Genomic DNA, 19310 nt, shown 5'->3' with positions numbered 1-19310 from the left:
GAATTTGTCGCCAGCACAGATTGCTTGGTTACTACCTGGAACACCTGCTTAACAGAATCCTGGGCAGTTTCGATTTGTCTAAGGTAGTAGTTACTTTTCTCAGAGATTATGAGGTATTTGTACTTGGTCATTGCCTCCTTGTAGCAGATTTTTTCCGTGTTGTCGTAATCTCTACGCCAGCGTCTTTCTTGATTCCTGCATCAATGTTTCTCAAGTCTAAGCACCTCTGAGAACCAAGGGGCGATAGGGGCATTCCTGTTTTTGGAAACATTTTTAAATGGTACGAAAGCACCGAGTGCGTTGTGGAGCCATTCTGAGTAATTAGTGGAAGCCAATTCAGGGTCTTGTGTGGTGTCATGCCGATTGGATAGCAAGTGTGATTTGAGGAGATGATGGTCAATGCTACTCTACGCCTTGAACTGCTTAGGTGGAAGGAGCTAGCATGCAGAGGGGGGTTTCTCCCTGTCTGAATGTCGAACAGAACTGCAAAGTGGTCTGTCCAGGTTAGAGGAAGGACGTTCTTTAGAGAAATTGCTGGTTGTTGGAGAACAGACCATCCAGCGTGTGGCCGGCTGAGTGCGTGGGGCTTGTCACTAACTGTGAGAGGCCTACCTCCTCTAGTTCTGCTGTGAGGGATGAGATGTCCTTATCTTTGTAAGCCTCTAAGTGAAAATTGAAGTCTCCCAGGATGGGGAAATTGGGTTCTCCTGCTAAGGGTTCTAATAAACTGCCCATAGCCGAAAGGAATTCAGCCAGAGAACCCGGTGGGCGGTAAAGGAGAGTTCCCTTGAAGGATTAGGATTGAGTGAGCATTATCGAACAGGTAAGTGCTTCACAGACCGTAGAGGGAATTGTCTCTGTCCTAACTGAGTATTTGTCTCGATAAATGAGAGCCAAGCCTCCTCCTCCTTTAATAGTTATGACGTGTCTGCGTGCGTAGAAGTCGTCGGGGGTTACTGTACAAAAGTCTGGTCCAGAAGAGGGGTCACCCCAGGTGTCTGTGATAAATAAAAGATCCAGATTGTAGTCCTTTAAGAGAGCGGATATTTCATAATTGTGTTTAGGGAGGAAGCGTGAGTTTATATGGGCTGAGTGAATGTATTCCTGATTTGTGGAAGTGGAGTACATACAAGTGGGTGATGATCTGTTGTGGGTCTCCAATTTAAACGAGCAGTTTGAGCAGCTGTCAGTGGACCGGGTAACTAGTATCTCCACGTCGAGCTGAGGGCAGATCTGTGTGGTATTAGCAAGAAGAAATATATATGTAGTGTGGATTTTTGCGTGTGTCTATCCATGGGGCAGATAGGTTTGGAACTCACTTATACAACAAACAATCTTCTAATCTTACAGGGCTGATCATTGCCCTGTAAGCAACATCATCAAGTAATGCATAGAAAGTTCGTGAGTGACAATACGCTGGATTCCATGGTTCGCATTGGTTAACTGGCTAAGCCTGAACTTTGCCAGAGGGTTTAAAGTTTTAATAAAAACAGAGCCTATCTGCTTCTACAGTTACAAAATGCACCATGGTGCCCAACATGGAGTGAAGCTTTGAATACTCCTGGCACACACTCAAGATTGTAAAAAATAATTACTAATGTGGAGATGTCCATTGTAATATTTATTTCCTCCTTGAGTTCAGCCAGGAGATCCTTCTCTGATATAGTGTGGTTGGGTGCTTGACTATTTTTGTTTATTTTTTTTTATTGATTTTCCAAATAACAATTATCAGTTACATCAACAATTTTGCGAATCAGTACATTACAGCTTTGTTTTAACTTAGTACTGTCCTCTCGGCACTCCAACGTTGCAATCTAGCAGCAACAATCATCAACGGTCTCATATTTATGCTCCCCCTTATTTCCAACTTAATGTCTATTTTCGTACAAGATTCTTGGTGCCACTGCCGGATATGCAATGCCGACGCTTTGTCAACTGATCTATAGAAATAAAAGGATGCCAACTCAAACCTATCTCCCTCCCCCCACCCTCCCCCGCCGGTGTGTCCAGTTTCTTGATCGCTCACATTGGTACCAGTATTAGGTCCTCCACTCTATTTATCAAAGTGAGAATTGATAAGGAGAAAATTCCTACTGTTCCTTGGTTATCCCACTTTACCCTGCAACTGTGCCACAGAGTTATGCCTCGCGAGCTGTTGTTGCTCTATATCAATCATGGTGATCCCGCTGGCGCTTCCCTGACCGAGCTTTCCTCTGAGTCCACCTCGGGTGTCTGCATTGCTACTACTATCGTTTCCCATGCCCTCGCTGCCTCTATTGCCTTCTCATTATTAGCCCGTATAGTTTGTTTCAATCGGACTGTACTCTCGCTCCTCGCCCATTTGAGCAATTCTGTTCTCCACCTCCCAACACTGGGCCCTCGCTTTGTTTTCCATTGTGCTCTGATCTCTCACTTAGCTAACACAAAGCCTAGATACAGTATTTTTGCTTGTTCTCGTTTTGTGATTATGTGGAAACCAATTCAGTAACCAGGTGCCCATATCAGGCCCTATTTGGCGATCCGTGACTCCGCAGAGTAGGCCGACCACCTCCTCCCAATATGTCCCTAGTTGCACACACACCCACATCATATGCTGAAACTCCGTTCCCTCTAAGTTGCATTGGGACACTGCGCAGTATCTGTTTGGCAATACTGATTAATCTTAGCCAGGGATACATAAGCCCTGTGTTGTAGTCTAGTTCCTATATTCCCAATAGGCTCTGCACATTGGAATACTATATCCTGTAGCTTAGACGTAGGATTGAGGTCTACTAGGTCTCTACCGGCTATATTAGACTTAATTGTGAGTGCCAGCTAGCTCAGAGGTCAATAGAAACATTCTCAAATAAACAAGAAGGGATTAGTTTCTGACAACCGCATAAAACATGACAACTTTGTTTTCCAAGAATAAGAAATCAAATCTCTAGAGTCGCGGAAACAATAGATAACTATTTCACTCAGTCAATCGTGCATGCTTAGTTTCACCAGAGGTGCAAGAGAAATAGAGAGACGGGCGTTTTCAATAAAAAGGTATTTATTGAACAGTCTTCTTTCTCAAGCATTGAAAATGAACTGCTACAATAGTAAAGCTTACTATGAAGTACAATGCATATAATACAAACAGTATTATAAAGTAGTACTGTAAAAGCATGATATGGTTTCCAAGCCATAAAGTGCATAAAATGTATAAATACATACAGTGATAAAAGGATGACTAAAATACTCAACTGGTGCTTCTAGAATACGCCTACCCCGGTGTACATAACCTAAGTCTGGTAAGAGGGAGGGAGTATAAGAGGAGGAGTTTAAGTCTAGGAGTTCTCTGCCAGGAATCTGATTCCAATAATTCTCTAAGAGGTCTAATCAGCTCTGTACCTTTGTTCTAGAATGAAGGAGGTCTTGTATCTCGTTCTCGGGACTCGATTTCCCAGATACCCGCAAGGGTAGCCTGGAAACACTGGAGCTGAATTTCTCAGCAGGAGAAATGACAGAGTCTCGCAGTGCGTCTGCTGGAGGGTCGGCTTCCTTGGGCACTTGCTGCTGCAGGGCGTCGGGCAAGTAGATATTCGATCTGCTCCAAACCACTGTGTGTTTGTTTAGGCAAATCAAGGCATATTTATACTTTGAAGGTGCCGAGTTTGACGCATGTTTGGACTTAATAACGTCACTCAAAGGCTCATTTCTTGGAAAATGCCAGGAGTTCTAGGAGAACTTAATATTCAAGCAAGGGGAAGTCCTGGGCTGCTGAAGGCGGGTTTTTCCAAGAAAAATGTGTTAATTCTTGGAGCTTAGTGAAAGTATCCATGCCGTATTTGGGTTGTATGGTTTAGGCCTAATATGGTAATGATTTCTATGCCTATATAAGTGAATGATAAAGTATACCTATATAAGGTCATGAATCGGGAAATGTATACTAGGGGCCGAGATTCATTTACAACAGTGTAGGATAAAGAAGTGTATGAGTTGAAATCTGGCATTCCTTGTACTCTTCCAGGCCCTATGAACCAGTTGCGTCCACGACTTTTCTGGTATCTCCTTCCCGAGTCCGCCTCCCACTTCCTCTGTTACTCCTGCAGAGGCTGTAGGCATTTTGTTACCAGTCAACTGTAGATGCATGTAACAGCCTTGAACGACCCCGCTGCCATCACTACTTATTGGCATGCCATGGAGGTCTTTGTTTCTGACAACCCTTCCCTCCAATGGCCTTGTATTACTATGACTGGAGCTGAATGCAGTAAATAATCCCCTCGCGGGAGGTTATACTTCTCTTGCAATGCCTGATATGGTAACAATACCCCGTCCTCAAAAAGATCTACCTGCACGCCTATTGCCTCCCATTCTGCCAACGCTGTCCATTCCCCCTATGCGGAAGAGCAGTACACATACCCAGCAGTATCTCCGGGGCATATGGACGAGTAATTCCAGCTCAACGCTGGCTCCGGTTCCAGCATTGTCTCAGCGTCCTTTCCTTAACTGTGAGAGACCCTAGACACAAGTGCTGCTGAAGTAGTATAATTGACATCACGTGGCGTGGAAGCCATTGTCCATCCGGGCCATCGCCTGTGTGAGCCATTGCAACTGAGCTGCCAAATAATAGAGTTCAAAATCTGGCACCGCTAGGCCCCCGTCCGCTCTCAGGCGCATCATTGTGGTCAATGCTACCTGCCTCCTACCGTTCCCCCTTAGAAATCCTCCTACCATGGAGCAAAGCTGGCAAAATATCACTCCCGGTATCCAAATCGGTAACGTCCTAAAGTAATATAGCAGTCATGGGAGTGCCACCATCTTTAGGAGTGCCACCTTGCCCACCACCGAAAGCGGCAAAGTACTCCAGAAGGTCAGATTCCCGTAGGCCTCGTACAGCCCTGCCCACATTACCCTCCAGCAAATCAGCAGGGGTGTGATATATGTTAGTTCCGAGATATGGCAAGCAGTGTGGTTCCCAGCAAATGCCCGCCACCCTAGCAGGGCCCACCTCCGATGGTGCCACCGGGAAAAGGCAGGTCTTCCCCCAGTTCACTCCCAACCCCGAAATCCCGCCAAACACCTGGAGTAAACTCGTCACCCCTTCCAGAGCCTCTTCTGTATTGGCCAGGAAAATAAGTAAATCATCAGCATATAAAGATATGTGATGAGTGTCTCTGCTCAGGTCTAATCCCAGATAATGACGTCCTAACCTGGTATGTGCGGCCAGCGGCTCGATGGCCAGTGCAAACAGCAGCAGCGATAGTGGACATCCCTACCGTGTTCCCCGCCTTACTGAGCTGTAAAGTATTTCCGTCTACCCCACAAACGCATCCCCAAGACCAAATGCGCGCATTACTTGAAACAAATAGGGCCACTCCAGGTTGTCAAACGCCTTCTCAATATCTACTGAAAGTACCGTGGTGGTGGGATTCTCTCCATGCTCCTTCTCAAGTATTTGGAGGAGGCTACGTATATTAGTGGCCGTGTTCCGGGCCGGATAAATCCCACCTGGTTCCGGTGACCAGTTGCAACATGTGTGGGAGGAGTCGAGTTGCCAGGATCCTGTTCAATATTTTATAGTCAGATGTCAATATAGATTACGGGTGGTAAGCTGACCTGTCCGAGGGGTCCTTCCCAGGTTTCCGCAGCGGGACAATACTGGCCTCTCGCGTAGATGCTGGAAGCCATCCCAACTCCAGTGCCTCCTTATAAATCACCAGCAGTTTAGGAGCCAGCAATTCAATATAGCATGAGTAAAACTATGTAGGTAAGCCCCGGCGTTTTAGTTCGTGACATGTGTTTAATTGCACATCGTATTACACCTACCCTCTCCATCTGTGCTTCAAAGCTCTGCCCTCTGCCTGATTAATATGGGTTTCCTGGAGGAGAGCTATGTGTACTCCCCTACGCACCAAATAAGCGTGTACCCTTTGGCACCCCCCCATTGTTTGCATCCCCCTTACATTCCAGGTTATACATTTTAAGTCAAGCATTGTCCCCATATTGGTCATTGGCCCTAGGAGCCCCCTCACACACTCCATGGTCACACCGGCGGTCCCTACTTTCCCCCCCAAAAAAATACCCAACTACCCCTCCCAGAACAGGTTTTAGGTGCTTGACTAGTAAAAGGATTTCCACTTTTGATTGCATTTCAAAATCTAAATTTGAACTGTCTTACAATGGAGGCTGCACCTTTTGTTATAAAATAAATTTTCAGGGGTTAATTAACATAGCATCACAAAGGAAGAGGGTGTCCTGGGATAAGGATGAAGTCATTCTTTACAGTACATGCAGCGCACCAGTTTGAAATATTTTACAATAATAATCAATCCCTTTCTCAAACTACCATAGGGTCTTTTTCTCTGCCAATTGACCCAAGGAGGCTTTAACAGCAAGTAGCCAGTGTGAGGATAATTCGTATTACTTACCTGTACCTCACCATGCTATTCCCTGCTGTTTAGCCCACCACCAGACAACCGGCTTTACACTAAGATAACCCATCCCAGTCATGCCCTTGGCGTGCTCACTATTAGCCAAGTCTAGGCCGTGCATGCACCTTAGCAGTCGGCAATATGTTGTGTGCCTAGCAAATCATGCTAATTGACTCTACCCTGTACGTCTGTCTATGTCCTTAATGTTATATGTACAGTGAAGCAAGAGGGAATCCCCCTCTGACATATAACGCACCTTAGCAAGTGCGACACATTAATTAAACAAACAAAATCACTTAAAATTAAGTATTTATTTGCACCTTTCACATACTCATTGGTCCTGAGGAAAGCCAGTTTAAAATCAAAGGCCTGGCTGAAACATATAGACCACACAGGACGCAGGAGGTCATAATCCGCACTCCAGCGCGTCCGTCTGCCTTTTAGCTGCTAACAGGGGCCCGGTGATTAAAGTTTATCCATTAACCCTCGGGTACCGGGCACCACTGTATAGCTTTTAATTATCACTAACTCACTCACTACACTGAACACCCGGGACACATTCGGTGTCACTGTGGTGGGCCCGATGATGAAGCATGCCACCAACTAGGTTGGTGGGTGAGGGCTTCATGATCAAACCTAATGGTTTGCCTGCACACGTACACATTCTTGATAATACTATCTTTGCCATGAGACCTTTATTAAATATATTCGTGTCAATTTCCTCACATGCGCTTTTTTCACATCTTATCAGTACTTCTGATATCGTTTATGCATTAGCAACTGATTTCATACACGGGGTGTATAGGATACCTTTCCTTTCTTTGTAGTTTGCCTATTAGGCCATGCGCTCACGCCTACACTCAAAGATGGCCGCCACGTTTGGGGGTCGCTGGCAGCCACTGCATTTGGATGCTGCCTGCTCGGTGCTGACCTCACCACGCATGCGCAGCTCCTAAATGCACCCCAGACACGTGACAGGGGTGAGCGAGTGCTGGAGGCGGTCCGGTTAAAAGTCCGGGTCCCCCTTCGCCTTGCTGCTCCGGTCTCTCATTGTCCACGCCGGGACTCCGTGTGGGTAGGTGTGGAAAAACTTGTCTGTGCGACGGACAGGTCGCCTTGACGTGCGGTGGCAGCATTTTGCTGTGTGCTTCCCCAAAGAGAATTTCATACAGTGAAGCGACTGTTGCTGTAGCGGTGATGGGCGGGGTATTTTGACGGCCAGGGGAAGCTTGCCCCTGCAACTAGTGTCCATCTGGGATATGACTTTGGCTTTTGCGCCTGGCTCCTATCTGTCATTAGTGGAGATGCGACGCAAGTCTGCCAGAGCGATCTTGAAATACTATGCTGATAGACGTGTCTGAGCCACACTACTCGCGCCTTTCCACGTGCATGGTGGGGAAGCTATGGCGGATACCATTTTTGTATCGCCGATGCCGGTTTTGGCAACATCCATGGGAGATCAGAGCCCTGCTGGTTATCTTTATATCTTAGCCACATGCGTAGCTTGTATACAAATGATACCAGTTCCGGCCTGATAGCTGGGGCTTCATTGTTTCCCGTCTTCTCCCCATTCTCCTCAAGGTACCTACTCTAAGGTGCCACTACACGGAAGCACACAGTTGAAGCGAACTCACAAGTCCTATAGGGTGAGCAGACTTATTCTTCAATTACTTTGAGTTTAATAGTCTGACCCTTTCTTTCAGTAACTTTAGCCTCTTCCCCATTTTAACTCTGCTACCCAATTGTGGGGTTTTAACTTCACTGCACCATTTGAGTATGTTCCTTACTTGCCATACTTAGAAATGTGTGCTGTTTAATTAACCAAGCACTTGTGACCTACGCTTTGCGGATTCAGATGAGTACAACCCCTCTTCTTGTTTTCTGTCTTCCTTCTTCAGGTCACACCCAAGGGAGCAGGACCGGCTGGCCTGCCCAGTTACTTTCAGTGGAAGGTAGTGTAGCCCCTTCCGTGTGTAGCACATTCTCTCAATTAGGTCCTGACGAATTGCAAGAATAGCATGAAACATGTCGACCATCAGGCAGTAGATACCTTACTGGGCCATAGTACCAGTGTGTATCTCTCCCTCACTGTTTTTACTAAGGTGGGCAACCACATCATTAAAATAATTTGTGCATTACCCAACCTTTTTTAGCTTTTCACACACTTTGCACGTCTACACCACTTTTAGTACCCTCATACCCGCATGCAACAAATGGCAGGAACAAAAGATCTCCGATAAAGAGCCCCTTCCAGGGTGCCCATTAGACATTGCAGAGCCAGTCTGACGAGGAGCAAAACCCAGATGATGAAGCATGACACCTAGCTTGCTGGGTGCGTGAGGGTTTTAATTCCGAAAGGGGAATTCCCTCTCCCCCCCTTTCTTTCCCTTGATTGGTTTTCTTAAACCTCCCTTTGGCCTTGGGGAACCGTGTACCTCTCTTTATTTGAGATATTGTTAGGGCATGTGGCATGTACACTGGACTTCGTTAAAAATCACCCATCCTGGTTCCCCCTTCTTGTTGATACTTTGAGCACGGGCTTCTCCCCGTGCAACCATTAAGGTTACCAACAGTATAGACCTTACTGTGTGGCCCAGAACCCCACCTCAGACTAGCTATTGCTATACTGAGACCTGACCCTAGTCCTGCCCACAGGATCTCCTACCAAAGATGGAGGATGTCTCAGGACTAAGCTTTGATGAAGAGGCTATAGCAGAGGCCTTGAGATATGCACCCTCCTTCTTCGTGGCTCGAGGAGCAGTCGTCTCGGGCTCTGCAACTGATGACTGGGTTACGATCACCCAATTGAAGAAAGACTGGCTGAGAATCACTGTTCACGGTGCCCTGATGGCTGAATATCTAAGGGCTAATATTGCACCCCATGGTCTCATAGTGAACATTCTCCCTAGGCTCTTCCTTGAGGATGGCCCTTTCAAACAAGACTGGTGCCAGGTCTCTTGGAAGTGTACCAAAGACCTCCTCTTTTTAATTGTCAAAACTGCAAAGAGACTGGCTGATGCGCTCCTAGTGAAAATCCAGGCAGCAGAAGCAGCCCTTAAAGAGTCTCTACCTAAAATGGCCTTTACTACCAAAGTCACTGAAATTAATAATGAGATAGCTGATAACAAAGAATACTTGCTCAAACAGAAGATTGCCAAACTTCAAAAAGATATGGCAAAGTTTGATAAAGAGAGGGTTTAAAGACGATTATGTCACACCCAAGAATAACTATTCATCCGATGAGTGCTCAGAGGGAGGAAGCAGAAGGAGTTCGTCTAATAGCGACTCCAGCAGCGGAGGCTCAGGCAACCGTAACCAACGAAGAAATAATGCAACGCAAGGTTACAACAATGACCCATTGTATCATGGGCCTCCACAACTTCCCCCTCCGTGGCATTACCCTATCTATCTCCAGGGCCCTCCACAATTTTATCTAATGAATAACCCCCCTTTTTTAGGCAGAGGCTGGGGCAGAGGAAGAGGGCGCAAAAGAGAAGGACAGAAGAGTGTGCAGTGGCAAGACCAGACAACACCTACAGGAGAGACCAGGAGCACAACCAGGGGAAAGAGAGCCTAGTTGTTAATCTGTCGGATAGAACGCTCACTCCCACAGAGATCAGTGTCCTGGAAAAGGGTTTGGGATTTGTCCCCACTCCCACTCCAGGCAGTTTCAGTGAGATGTGTGAAATGAAATAATTTTTTAGGTAAATACGGTTGACAGCCTTCTTCCGTGACAGACAGGAATCTGAACAGGAGGATACAGGTTTACGTAACCCATCCACCTTTACTCCAACCAACAACATGGTACCACCTGAGATACTGGCCTTTGAGGGTGTTGTACTCAAGAGTCTTGAGAATAAACCCCATACCCAGACTTTTCATAATTTGAATAAAACTGAGAGACTCGCAGTCCAGTCTCTAGCCAATGACCCAACCATCGCCATTAAACAAGCAGACAAGGGGGGTGCTACTGTCCTACAATCTACTACTGACTACGACGCTTAATGTAGGCGATTACTGGCTAATTCTGCGCATTACACCCTCTTGCGGTAGACCCAACTAAAAGGCTAACCACTCAAATCACAAGCTTGGTCATGGAGGGTGAGACTAACGGGTGGATAGGTAAGAAAGAATCAGCCTTCCTCGTCACCGAAAATCCCAAGACACCCTACTTCTACACCCTCCCCAAGATTCACAAGGGAGTTACACCAGTACCTGGGAGACCCATTGTTTCTGGTATTGGGTCACTATTGGAACCTGTCTCCAAGTTCTGCGATAAATTTCTGCAGCCTTTGGTTAAAAAGATACTCTCGTTCCTACAGGATACAAGGGATGTCCTCCGCTTGATTGACAACATAGAGGGGAGGGAGGGAGTGGACTTCTTAATGACCCTTGACGTAGAAGCACTCTACACTAACATCCCCCAGCAGGCCACCTTAGAGCAGAGTTCTTCAAACTGTGGGGCCCGCCCCCCCCAGGGGGGGCGCGACACCATCCCAGGGGGGGGGCGCACTCGACCCTAACATCTTACTTTTGTTGTCCTTAACACTGATCTCCGCGTGGCAAGTATTTACCCATTTCAAATGGGAATTTCTTTTTATTAACATACTCCGGTGACAGAGGGTTGGAAGGGGGAGGGAGGGGAAATCACTGGGCGCGCTGTGCCGTGCTTTTGTCTGCTAAGTGCTAAGACTTCACCGTCCCAGGAGGGAGGTAATTGCTGGAGCTGAAATGCTTCAGCTGCAGTGGGAGGCAGGAAGTCTCCTCTGGTAACAAGCACTGGCAAAGCCAGCAGGTTACACCTTTACAAAATCTATTGGCTTTCAATTGTTTTACATATTACACAGCACTAGAGCTGCTGCACAACATAGCTTATGATTAAAAAAAAACACTATGACACAGTCAATGGTGCGCGCATTATAGCACTTTTTTTTATATTAAGCCAGGTTTCACAGAAGCTCAACTGCTATGCAATTTGTAAAAAAAAAATTGCCAAACCCAATAGATTTCATATAGTTGAAACCTATTGCCTTTTGCCGATGCAGGTTGTTCAACTTGGCAGTTATGATGGCCTGAGTGAACTTGTTCTCCCTGTTCAGCAGGAAGTCACCATACCGGAGGAAGGGCTTTTAGTAGAATGAAAAAACTTGTGGGGGCTCCCAGAGGGACATGGTCGATGTAATGAAGGGCGTGACTTAAAACCCCTAACTGAAAATCCATGCCCGGTATAGTGTGTCGCCCCACTGGTATTTTGCTGCTTCATCATTCCATCCATATACATGTAACATTACATCTACTACAAGCCAGGACTATTGTCTTTGTCAATGGTTGTTAGTTGCATAAGATAAATATGCATCAGCGATGGCTTTGAAGCTTGAGAGGGGTGCTGCTAAGGGTGAGAGTGCGCTGCGAGGGGTGAGAGAACTGTAGCTGGTGTGAGAGCGGCGCTGCGTGGGTGTGATGAGCGCTGCGATGGTCTGATGGGCGCTGCGAGGGTGTGAGGGGCGCTGGAAGGGTGTGAGGGGCGCTTCGGGGAGGGAAAGGACACTGTGAGGGGTGCTGCTGGGGATGAGAGTGGCACTTCTAAAGGGTGAGAGGGGCTCTGCTGGAGGTGAGAAATAACTTTAGGTGGTGTGAAAGCTGCACTGCTATAGCAAGAGAGGCCCAGGTGTGGTAAACAGATGTGCTGAAGAGGGAGCGAAAGGGCACTGTAGTAGACAAGCAGTATTTAGGGGTGAGAAGGGTACTAAGGGGTTCGGGGACCGAGGATGCAGGGGGTAAGAGATGCGCTGCAAGGGTGGAGAGAGGACATTGCTGGTGTGAGAAGGGCACTGACGTGTGTCTGGGAGCTGTGCACGAGAGGGGATCGCTGCAGACTTCATCGAGGGCATTGATGAGGGTGACGCTGGGGGCACACCCAGAGTGAGGAGTGCCATGGCAGTGGCTAACAACAAAAGGAGTGTGATAAGTGTGTAAACGGGGGCACTTTTAGTGTGAGATTGGATGCCCCACGGAGGGAGGCCGGGCAGCGTGCAACTGTTTGAAGATATAACTTGGGGAGTGATCAGAGGTGCGCATCTGGTAGTGAGCCGTCACAGTGAGATCTTGAAAGGAGTGAGTTTGTATGGGGGGGGAAGTCCCTGTCTACCGGGACTGTGTGTGCACGCGTGTGGCTGAGGTGTGAATAGGGCGCACACTGCAACAAGTCACTGTGGGGTGAGTGGATGTGTGCATGGGTGATAGTGAGTGTATGGAATCATCGTGTGAAGAAGGTTGCATCCGTGCAGGTGGTGGGGAAGCAAAGAGAAGCTGAACCAGTGTTGTAAAGACTGTCTGCTATCGGACTGTGTGCAGCGATGAGGGGCTGCTCGTGAAGGTGTGTGCAGCGTGATTGTGAGTGGACAGTGAGTGCAGGTAGTGTCTGAGAACAACTGTCTGCCAGCAGTGCGTGATACGTCACCGGGGGCCCTGAAAACGCGCTAGCGGTACATATAGCACTGTGACACCCCCTCATGGAAAGTGCGTGCAAGGCGCGTGTCTTCAGAGAAATGTGTGCACCGGGAACCATTGTGCAGACGTTGTATCAGAGGGAGTGTGTCAGTGAGATTGTGCATAGAGAGGCTTCTTGCAGAAAGTCACTGCAACAAAGTGTGTGCAGGGGGAGTGCGTGTATGGGGGTCACCAGCTAGGAAGTCACCACAGCCGATTAGGAAGTCACTGCAACAAAAGTGTTTGCAGACGGGGTCACCATCTAGGTACCCTAGCCACAAGCCACTGCAGGGAGAGTGTGTGCAGGGTGAGTGCGTGCATGGTGAATACCAGCTAGGAAGTCACCACAAGGAAAGTGTGTGCAGGGTAAATGCGTGCATGGGGGGTCACTGGCTACGTGTGTCAGCCAGGCCTGGAAGTGTGTCTAACTTGAATACAACAATTACATTGTAGCAGAACTAACGCGCAAGCCGCAGAGCTGCAAACAGATTTAGCAACATTATTTGTAGGATATGACCCGTGATATCCACATGGTGGTCGAATCCAGAAATTTCTGTCAGGTCGTGGGGGCGCCCAACATCTAAAAAAATTGAGATGGTGGGGCTCAACCTACAAAAGTTTGAAGACCTCTGCCTTAGAGGCAGTAGAATCCACCTTGCTGAACGAAGACTGGTCCTCCCCAACACCCATCTCTTTTATCATGGCATGTGCCACAATTGCCCTGACGGAAACCTTTTTCCAGTATGAGACACATCTATTTCACCAAATAAAGGGGACATCCAGGGGCAGCACTTTTGCCCCTAGTCTAGCCTGCATTTACATGGCCACTTGTGAGGAGACGACCATCAGGGATGCCATCAACCCATTTAGAGACAACCTCACTTTGTGGCGCAGGTACATTGACGATATTCTTGTCATCTGGAGAGGCAACCTTAATACTTGCCAGGCCTTTTGTGACTGGATTAACACCCAGAACCCATTTTTGAAATTCACGAGTACCATCTCTGAGTCTAACATCCCTTTCCTTGTTCTTAGGATTTGGCTCAGTGAGACTGGGTTGAGCACTAACCTCCACCGTAAAGAAACAGATAGGAATAGTCTCCTACTTTATGAGAGCCATCACCCAAGAGCACTGAGGGATAACCTCCCTTTCGGGCAGTTCCTGCGAGTCCGCAGAAACTGCTCGGATATGGCAGACTACATGAGGGAGGCTAGACTTCTACAACACAAACTGCAGGACAGGGGGTATCCTACAAGACAGATTCGAAACTCCTACAAAAGGGCAATGAACAACCCACAGGAGGCACTGCTAGATGTAAGAACTAAGGAACCTACAGACACGATAACTTGTGTAACATCCTTCACGAGAAATTCCAACCTGACCTCGTCAGTGCCGGTCGCTCAACCCGCCGCGTGGCTCCTCCTGAGGTCACCCGGTCCCCCTGTTGCCGCCGCCCGCTCATTGCTGCCCCAGCGGACGAGGTTCTCCTCTTCCCCCTGGTCTCTCCCCTGGTAGTACCAGTATTTGTCTGCTGAGCCCCTGATTTTTGTACTTCTGTATTTCGGCTGTGCCCCTGATTTATTGTATTTCTCTATCTCTCGCTTCTGCCGCCTTTTCCCGCTGTGCCCCTGATTTTTATCTTTCTGTAATTCTGCTGTGCCCCTGATTTTGTATTTCTGTATTTCGCGCTTCTGCCGCCTTTTCCCGCTGTTCCACCCCGCTCCCTGCCGCTGCTCCCCGCGGCCCGCCCCCTTTCCTTCGGTTTCCTCTCCTCTTTCCCATTCACCACCCAGCTCCCACCTCCCAGCTGCTCCTCCCTCCCACTGGGCACTTAAGGTTGTGGCCGTGCGACGGGGAGCTGTGACCCAACCTGACCTCGTCAGTGCCGGTCGCTCAACCCGCCGCGTGGCTCCTCCTGAGGTCACCTGGTCCCCCTGTTGCCGCCGCCTGCTCGCCGCTGCCCCTGCAGACGAGGTTCTCCTCTTCCCCCTGGTCTCTCCCCTGGTAGTACCAGTATTTGTCTGCTGTGCCCCTGATTTTTGTACTTCTGTATTTCAGCTGTGCCCCTGATTTATTGTATTTCTCTATCTCTCGCTTCTGCCTCCTTTTCCCGCTGTGCCCCTGATTTTGTCTTTCTGTAATTCTGCTGTGCCCCTGATTTTGTATTTCTGTATTTCGCGCTTCTGCCGCCTTTTCCCGCTGTTCCACCCCGCTCCCTGTCGCTGCTCCCCCGCGGCCCCACCCCCTTTCCTTCTGTTCCCTCTCCCCTTCCCATTCGCCACCCTGCTCCCACCTCCCAGCTGCTCCTCCCTCCATCCTCCCCCCCCACTCTCCATTTATGGCAGAGTCCGCACGTACGCGCAGCAGGTACGACGATTGTGCGCAGGAGGTGCGCCAAAGGCAAGCTCGTCTGCGCCCGTCCGTGCCTGGACCGCGCTCAGCGCCAGGACCCCTGGCCCCCGACGACGCCAGACCACACGACAGACCTACGACGCCGCCACCCTCCACGCACTCAACGCCGGGCGAAACCCGCCTGCTACCGAGCCACCCCGAAACGCGCCCACGGACCCTTCACCTGCCAAGCCTGCAAATTCATCTGCCTCCGGACCTGCACCGCAGCCGACAAGCCGAGACCCAACAACAACCACTTCAAGTGCATCCTGCTCAACACCCGCTCCATCCACAGACACACCGTCGAACTCTGGAACCTGCTCGACACAACATCACCTGACGTCGCCTTCCTCACAGAAACCTGGACGAACGCCTCCTCAGCACCTGACATCGCCATAGCCATCCCGGACGGATACATGACCACCCGGGAAGGACCGCGTCAACCAGACTGGAGGAGGCATCGCCATCGTACACAAGAACACCATCCGCATCACGACCAACCCCGACGACACCTTCACCGCCGCCTAACACCTCCACTTCCAGATACACACCGACCCCAAGACCACCCTCAGAGGCACCCTCTTCTACAGACCCCCGGGTCCACGCACCCAATTCAGCGAAGACATCGCCGACCTCATCAGCCCGCACGCCCTCCCCTCCGCCGACTACATCCTCCTAGGAGACCTCAACTTCCACCTGGAGAACAACAAGGACCGCAACACCACCACCCTGCTGACCTCGGACTCAAGCAACTGGTGAACACCCCCACCCACTACGCCGGCCACACGCTTGACCCTGTCTTCTCCTCCAGCAAGCACATCTCCTTCAGCCACTCCACCGGACTCCGCTGGACTGACCACAGCTGCATCCACTTCAGCTTCAGAAAAACCACGACCCACCACCGCCCGCAACAGGGACCTCGCAGGAGCTGGAACAAGATCACCGCCAAGCAGCTCACCACCTCCCTTCGCCAGAACCCTCCCGCCAGCAGAACAGACCCCAACGAAGCAGCCAGCAACCTCACACAGTGGCTCACCAACTGCGCAGATACCTCGCACCACTTAAGGACCCTCCCAGCAGACCCGGTAGAAAGAAAGCCCCCTGGTTCACCGACGAACTCAAGACCTCCAAGAAGAACTGCCGCACCCTCAAGAAAGCCTGGCGCCACGACCAGACCACGAACAACATGACGGCCCTCAAGCACGCCACCCGCAAATACCACCAGCTGATCCGCACCACCAAGAAGACAGCATTCAAAGAACGACTGGACAACAACGCCCACAACAGCAAGGAACTCTTCAGCATCGTCAAAGAGCTCTCCAACCCCAGCGCCGGAAACAACGACATCACTCCCTCGCAAGACCTCTGCGACTCACTCGCCTCGTTCTTCCACCGCAAGATCGCCGATATACACAACTGCTTCGGCGCATCAACCACGCACCCAACCACCGAACCAACGCCCACCACCACCACCCTCTGCGCCTGGACCCCGATCAGCACCGAAGACACCACCCGCACGATGAATACCATCCAATCCGGATCACCAACCGACCCTTGCCCCCACCACGTCACGTCTTCAACAAGGCCGACTCCATCATCGCACCCCAACTCCGGGACATCCTCAACACCTCCTTCAACACCGCCACCTTCCCGGAGACCTGGAAGCACGCCGAGCTCAGCGCCCTCCTGAAGAAACCAACAGCGGACCCCACCGACCTCAAAAACTACCGTCCCATCTCGCTCCTCCCTTTTCCTGCCAAAGTCATCGAAAAGACCGTCAACAGACAGCTTGCCGCCTTTCTCGAGACGAACAGATCCCTCGACCCTGCGCAGTCCGGTTTCCGAGCCAACCACAGCACTGAGACCGCCCTCATCACAGCCACTGACGACAACAGATCCCTGCTCGACAATGGGGAAACAGCGTCCCTCATCCTCCTGGACTTCTCTGCAGCGTTCGACACCGTCTGCCACCGCACCCTAGTACAGCGCCTCAGCAACATCGGAATCCGAGAGAAGGCACTGGAGTGGATCATCTCGTTCCTCGCCGGAAGAACCCAGAGAGTCCGCCTTTCCCCGTTCAGATCCGAGGCCACCAAAGTCATCTGCGGCGTACCACAGGGGTCATCACTCAGCCTAACCCTCTTCAATGTCTACATGAGCCCTCTCGCAGCCATCGCACGCAAATACAACCTCAACATCATCTCCTACGCCGACGACACCCAGCTAATCCTCTCCCTTACCAACGACCCCGCCACCACTAGAACCAGCCTACACGAAGGGATGAAAGACATCGCCGAATGGATGAAGAACAGCCGCCTGAAACTGAACTCAGACAAGACGGAAGTCCTCATCCTGGGATCATCGCCCTCCGACTGGGGCGACTCCTGGTGACCCCCTGCCCAGGGCACCACCCCCAAACCAACGGACCATGCACACAACCTGGGCTTCATCCTGGACTCCTCCCTCTCGATGACCAGACAAGTCAACGCCGTCTCGTCATCATGCTTCAACACCCTGCGCATGCTCCGTAACATCTTCTGATGGATCACCACCGAAACCAGGAAGACGGTCACCCAGGCACTCGTCACCAGCCGACTGGACTACGGAAACACCCTCTACGCCGGAACTACAGCCAAACTTCAGGAAAGACTCCAGCGCATCCGGAACGCCTCTGCACGACTCGTCCTGGACATCCCCCCACACAGCCACATCTCCGGCCATCTAAGAGACCTGCACTGGCTTCCCGTCAGCAAGAGGATCACGTTCAGGCTCCTCCCCCACGCACACAAGGCCCTCCACGACCTGGGCCCCAAGAACCTCAACAACCGCCTGACCTTCTACGCACCCACCCGCCAGCTACGATCGACCAGCTTTGCCCTCGCTGCCGTACCACGCATTCGCAAAGCCACCGTCGGGGGAAGATCCTTCTCCTACCTGGCAGCCAAGACATAGAACTCCCTCCCGATCCACCTCCGGCTGACCCAGGATCACCTCTCCTTCAGGAAGCTCCTCAAGACCTGGCTCTTCGAGCAGTAATGGACCCCTCCCCCCCAGCGCCTTGAGACCCTTCCGGGTGAGTAGCGCGCTATACAAATCCCTTGATTGATTGTTTTCTTTATGTATCAATCAATCAATCAACAAACACTGGAGTATCATTAACTCTGGTGATCTCACCATCCCCCGCCCTAGGTTTGCATTCAAACGCACAGCCAATCATAAAGACGAGCTAGTACACACTAGGTCTAAGGTGAGGGATAGCAACACCCAAAGAACACTCTGGGATCTCCCCCCAGTGGTGGGTCACCACCCTTGTTGAGGCTGCTCAATCTGTTCACAAACAAACACGTATAAGGAGATCAAACTCACAAAAAAATTCACTTGGCACCTGAAACGCCATACTAACTGCAACACGTCCAAATGTATCTACCTCTTAACCTGCCCGTGTGGCAAAAAATAGGTGGGCATGACTATGAGACAGGCCAAGTTACAAATCACAGAACACAAAAGTAATATCAGGTGCCTCAAAACCCACACCAAACTGTATGGTCACTGTAAGGACATGAGTCACACAGCGGACAGTCTCAGTTGGCTAATTATCGAGTCGCACCCACACATTACACAGCAGGCGCTCTTCAGAATTGAGCAAAGATGGGTTCATCACTTAAAAACTGATAGTGAGGGCCTAAATGACTCGATTCCATGGGGCACCCTCTCCAGATTAGCCTACCCTCTTCATATTTGCTTATTCCCATCCATGGTTGGTATTACTGAGGGACTCCAACCATCTATCATCAACAATACCGGACTACTCCCGATAATAATAATATCTTTGCCATGAGAGCTTTATTAAATATATTTGCTGCAATTTCCACACATGCGCTTTTCTCACACCCCATCAGTACTTCTGATATTAATTATGCATTAGTAACTTATTTCTTACACAGGGTGTATAGGTATAGGATACATTCCCTTTTTTTGTAGTTTGCCTATTAGGCCATGCGCTCACGCCTACACTCTAAGATGGCCGCCAC

This window comes from Lissotriton vulgaris, unplaced genomic scaffold (genome assembly GCF_964263255.1).
Source record: "Lissotriton vulgaris unplaced genomic scaffold, aLisVul1.2 SCAFFOLD_3740, whole genome shotgun sequence".
NCBI classification, from domain to species: Eukaryota; Metazoa; Chordata; class Amphibia; order Caudata; family Salamandridae; genus Lissotriton; species Lissotriton vulgaris.
Note: the sequence above shows the minus strand (reverse complement) of the source record.